This window comes from Musca vetustissima, unplaced genomic scaffold, assembly GCF_032173495.1.
Source record: "Musca vetustissima isolate MV318-11 ecotype Yass unplaced genomic scaffold, APGP_CSIRO_Mvet_v1 utg154250, whole genome shotgun sequence".
Classification (NCBI taxonomy): domain Eukaryota; kingdom Metazoa; phylum Arthropoda; class Insecta; order Diptera; family Muscidae; genus Musca; species Musca vetustissima.
Window position 1 is genome coordinate 63732 of NW_026885652.1, and position 6000 is coordinate 69731.

The following is a 6000-nucleotide window of genomic DNA, read 5'->3' on the forward strand; positions in this document are numbered from 1 at the left end:
GATTAACAATTTGCATTAGGGAAGTATGATATTGTAGTTATTTACATAAGTCCTTACTTTGTGTAATTTTCAGGTGATAGGGAAAGGTATTCGAAACGGATGGGAGAACGGTCTTTCCACTAGTTCCAGGCATGAGAGGATTGTCGGGTAAGGTACTACTTGATATTCATTATTACTAGTTAGGCTATTATAATTATTTGGTAGAATTACGGGGTAGAGTAAATAATCACAACAGGCATAGGTGTATAATTAAGAATTGGAGAATAATTACCGGAAAATAAATGTTAACTAAAATAATTCAGGTACTTTGGTATTTATCACAGACATAACATTGTATTGCACTATAGTATTAAACCTAGGTATATGACGAGCACAACATATAATTAAAATAACCTTAATTCTAATATTGCACTATTCATATCACAGGCTTTTCTCTATATTGCTCTACATTTTAATGTCTTTGACATGGTAAATACCAATTGATCTTCCTTGCATATTCTCCAGTTCATACATATTTTGTCCCACTGGTCTGACAATTCGAGCTTTAATAAACTTTTTGCAAAACTTAGAGTTTATATTTTTCGAAAAGTCAGATAGGACGGTATTTCGCCTGTATACTTCCTGTCCAGGTCGAAATTTTATTACCCGGGCTCTTTTGTTATATTTTTCTGAGCTCTTCAGGAAGGCTTGGTGTAAATGGTCTTTGACTTTGGATCTTATGAGTTCAAGTTTGCCCTTTCTATCAGTATCCGTGATTTCATGGTCGGTCAAAGATGATAATTTCCTAGCCAGCCTATAGTCCGATCCATTTAAAAACATATGAAACCCAAATAAGGCAAAGAAGGGTGTCACCCCGGTTGATGTGTGTATGGAATTTCTTAATGAGCATTCTATTTCCGATAAATACATATCCCAATCCCTATGGTCATTGTCCAGAAACGTTCTAATAGCATTAATTACGGACTGGTTGACACGTTCGGACGCATTTGACTGAGGAGAATAGAAGGCTGTTTTCATATGGGTTATTTGATAGGCATCCGTAAGTTCTTTGAATGATTTAGATGTGAATTGTGCACCATTATCGCTGTGGATCACTTCTGGAACACCAAATTTGTGAAATATCTCATCCACGAGAAATTTCACCACATTTCCAATGGTTGCCTCTCTCATAGCTTTGAGAAAGGTGAATTTGGTGAAGTGATCCACAACTATGAAAATATATGCATTACCCTTTTTTGACCTCGGATATTTTCCTAGGAAATCTATATAAATCTTCTGAAACGGTCTATCGGTTACAACTTCTTTTCCCATGCTTGGCATCATATGTTGATTACTTGATTTGGCTTCTTTACAAATTTGACAATTTCTAACATATTCACGTATTTGGACATTCATACGAGGCCAATAAAAGAACCTTTTGACTCGCTCTAGCGTTTTCACAATCCCTCCATGCGCCGAGGTACACGAATCGTGTGCTTTTCGTATGATTTCGTGAGTAATGCTGGATGGGATCCATAATCTCCACCTAACTTCTTCGTCATTCTCAAGATCCGGAAAAACCTTTTTGAAAACATAGCCTTTTTCTACTTTTAAATCTGGTAACTTTTCCCTGTTGTCATTAATCGTTTTGATGAGGTCGAGATATTCTTCATTCTCGAACTCTATGGTATCAAAGTCGAGAAGGTCGTTCCTGGTGATTTCGTTAACCGCGATTAAAGGGGCCCTCGACAACATATCGGCTACGACATTCTCGCTTCCTTTCCGATGTTCTATCTCAAAATTGAATGCTTGCAATTGTAGGGACCACCGAGCTAGTCTTCCGGTCAGGTCCTTTAGAGACATTAGCCATTTGAGTGAAGCGTGATCGGTTATTACTGTAAATGGCATAAGCTCTACATAGGGTCGATACTTCTTTATAGCCATTACGGCAGCTAGGCATTCTTTTTCAGTCACGCTATAATTGCGTTGGTGAGCATTTAATTTTTGAGAATAGAACGCTATGGGGTGTTCTTCCCCCTTATCGTTCAATTGGTATAACACCGCTCCAATCCCGTACTCTGACGCATCACATTGGATGTAAAAATGTCTAGAAAAGTCAGGGTGTCTTAAAACGGGGGCGGACGTTAGAGCCTTTTTCAACTCCTCGAACGCTTTTATAGCTGCATCGGACATTTCGAATTTCTTGCATTTCTTCAAGGTGTCAGTCAGTGGAGCAGAGATGGTGGCGAAATCTTTAATAAAACGCCTGTACCATCCTGCGGTCCCCAAAAAGCTACGGACTTCACGGGCGCTTCGAGGCACTTGAATATTTCTGATCGCTGTAACTTTGTCTGGATCTGTTTTTAGCATCCCATCGCCTATGATAAATCCTAAATACCTCAATTCCCGAAAACAGAACTGGGATTTTTTTAGTCCAATTGTCAGATTTGCTTTTTTCAGGCAATCTGCGACTTCATTTAATAATTGCAAGTGATGGTCGAAATCGCTGGAGATGACTAGCAGGTCGTCTAAATATATAAAAACGTTTTCTTTCAGATGTGATGGTATAACTTTGTCCATCAGCCTACACAAGCGTTGGGCCGCATTACAAAGGCCGAATGGCATTACCCTAAATTGATATAAGGGGCGACCAGGAACCGTAAACGCTGTATATGCCTTACTTTCTTCATCCAATTCAATTTGCCAAAAGGCAAATTTTAAATCGACACTGCTAATATAATAGGTTTCGTCGATTCTACTAAGAATGCCATCTATATTTTGGAGCGGATACGCGTCCTTTATTGTTAATTTATTCAGTTTACGGGCATCTAAGCAAAAACGATTCTTACCCGGTTTTCTCACTATGGTTGTCCGGTGGGACCAGGGACTCTGACTTTCTTCAATTACATTTAAGCGAAGCATATTATCTATCTCCTCATATACAATAGCCTGAACTGCTGGAGATATGGGGTAATGGCGATCCTTTACGGGTTCAGCGCCGTCGATTAATTTAATGGAATGTTTTTCTAAAGTAGTTTTGCCTAATCCTTTTTCCTCGTATGTATCAAAATTTTTAATTACTTGGTCCAATCTCTCTTGCTGTTGTGGAGATAGGATGTGAGGCTTCAATTTATATTTCTCTCCAGCCACCATATCCTTTTGGATTTGTTCCATATTAATTTCGTCTACACTGAATAAATCAGGGGCGACCTCAAACTTTTTCCAAAAATCAACCCCGAGATATAATTCTTGTTCTAAATCTGGGCACACGTAGAATACAATTGCATTTTCCATTTCTTTATATTTTATATTCAACAGGACTTTGCCTATAACCCGATATTGACTCCCACCAGCTGTTGTTACGTTCGAAAATATTGGCTTTATGTCAACATCTATTTCTTGGAGAAATTCCCTACACCCTCTACCCAATATGCTTACGGAAGCTCCAGAATCCAATAAACCTTTCAATTTGAATCCTTCGATATCTATCTCTGCAAAAGGTCTCGGGTCCGGATGACTTCCAGCCCTTCTTACCGATTCAACTAGGCATTTAAAGTTTTTGCGTTTATCGATGAATTTTTGCCTTACTTTGGGAATCTTTGGAACTGAATCTTCCCCAAATATTCTATTCCTAACTTCTATATAATTTTGTTGACGACTTTCCAAAGGTATGTAATGCCGAATTTTGTCAAAAATTGAATTTTCTTTATTTTCGTTAGTTATAATTTTATCTGGTCTATCAGGTGTTTTAATTTTTACTGCAAGGGGTTCGGATTCGGACGTGACCCCCCTTCTCGTTCCACGCCCTTGCTCCCATTTCCCTGCTGACAATGGTCACACTTTGGCGTGGTGGTATCAGGCTTGCCACATTTGTAGCAGAATAGGGTCCTGGTGGTAGCTTCACATTCTCGGAATGAATGACCGATTTTTCTACAATTCCAACAGACGAATTGAGGTTTGGACTGTCGGTTGTATTGGATTGCTGAAACTACTTCCACATCCTGATCATCATAATTCGGGAATATTTCACTGTTCTCGTTTTCAAAAATTTCATTTACTTGTCTTATTGGGCGAGAATTTGGAACAAAATGTCGTGGGTCTCTTTTTAGAAAGTGTTTGTCAGCTTCATTGCACTCTATTCTGAGCTGCTCCACTGATGACACTTGGATCGGGTAGACAATTCTTCCTATACTATCACGGATATTCTTTTTCATTATCTTTATCATGTCATAATCAGAGATGGAAGGTACCAGTTTTGCTCTGATTTGGCCCATTATGTGAAAGAAATCGTCTACCGTTTCATTTGGCTGTTGTTTTCTTTGAGCTAGATCAGTGAGTATTTCGAAATTTGATCTCGAGGACTGATATTGGCTTAGTAGACTATACTTTAATTCTTCCCAATCGTGGAACTTATGGGTCTTCACGAATAACCAATACCATGACTCTGCTCTGCCTGATACTAGTAATGGAAAATCACGTATTATCTCGGTCCAGGGTATTTTATATTGTTTTTGGTAATATTCCAACCTATACACAAAATCTTCAACTCCTAAACCGTTCGGATTTCCATCAAAATTTAAACCCAATTTATTTATACGTAGGAGGTTATTTTCTCTTCTGAATTCTAGGGGGCTAGGTCTATCAAATATGTCATTATTCGTTGGCTGATGTGAATTGGACGTTCCTGGGATATTATTGTTTGGAACCACCCTGGCATGGTCTCCCACCAAACAAGAATTTTGATTAGTTGGAGCGGAATTCATTTGAGTATTACCTACTAATTTTTGCATGGCTAGGGATAACTCACCCAACGTCTTCTTGATGTTACCCATTTCTGCTTGAACGGACTGTACTGAATTCTCAAGAGCCCTAATTTGATCATTATTTTGACCAGTAGCTGTTTGCTCTGTAGAGCCCTGTAGAAAGACGGGACCTAGGGAATTCATTATAGGGGTTCTAACATTTATGGTCTCTGACATATCCCTAAAGTTATTACCCCCGGTTGAGTTTTCTTCGGCCATTTCTAGACAATTATTCTCTTCTCTCTTCTTCTTGCCTTCTGAATTGTCAATGGTTCTGTTTAAATCAAATATGAGGGGTCTATCTCTCTTTCTAAATTTCGCTTTGGACCTGGTCTCTATACTCATATCCTAACAAAAAAATTATATTATGTTTTTATACCGATTTCAGTTTTTCTTTCACAAACTTTTTATACTAATATTTTATAGCTTATTTTGTTCTAATATTTTGCAGGAGGATTTTTATTCTCGGTGAGGAGTGGTGTGTGCGGTTTACTTTTACGGCTATACTGGTTTCAATGGAATATACTGGATAAATCGATCTAAAACAAAATATATGGACTATTTCAAACATTCAATAAATGACCTGCTATGCCTCGAAACACATCAGCAGTTTCAGATCATCTATTCGGATACAACTGACCTCTAGTTCGCACCAGAGCGGCTACCCTTATCTATGATCCGGATCCTTATTGAACGTTTAATGGATTGGCTCTACAAATTCCTACCCTAAAATGATCAGTGCAAAATCGCTTATCTCTCAGATCTACGTGACACGTCATATTTAGGTATGCATTATTATTATATCCTTAATATCCCAAACATTCATTATCAGTTGTTTCTGTACTTCTCGTTCTGGCACTTGTCCAGAATGGATACAGGAACCGCTGACCTGATTGCTCTCGATAACAAGTTATAATATTCGTCTATTTTAATTTCTTTTTAGTGGTCTATTTCTAAGCGTTTCGATGACATACACTTCCTAACATCTACAACCTAGAAGGTTTCTTTGGTTTGGGCGCCATACTGTTACGTGTCCCTTGGGTGCAGCGCAGATATGTCCAGGTGGCTCCGACCAACTCGGCCGACTCTCTTAGGGCAGGTCCCATCCCGACAACTGGCTCAGGAACACCAACAATAAACACAAGCATCAATCTACATAAACATAATACGGAAACTACTAACTATTTCCAGCATATTCCATTCAAACTATCGCCATCTT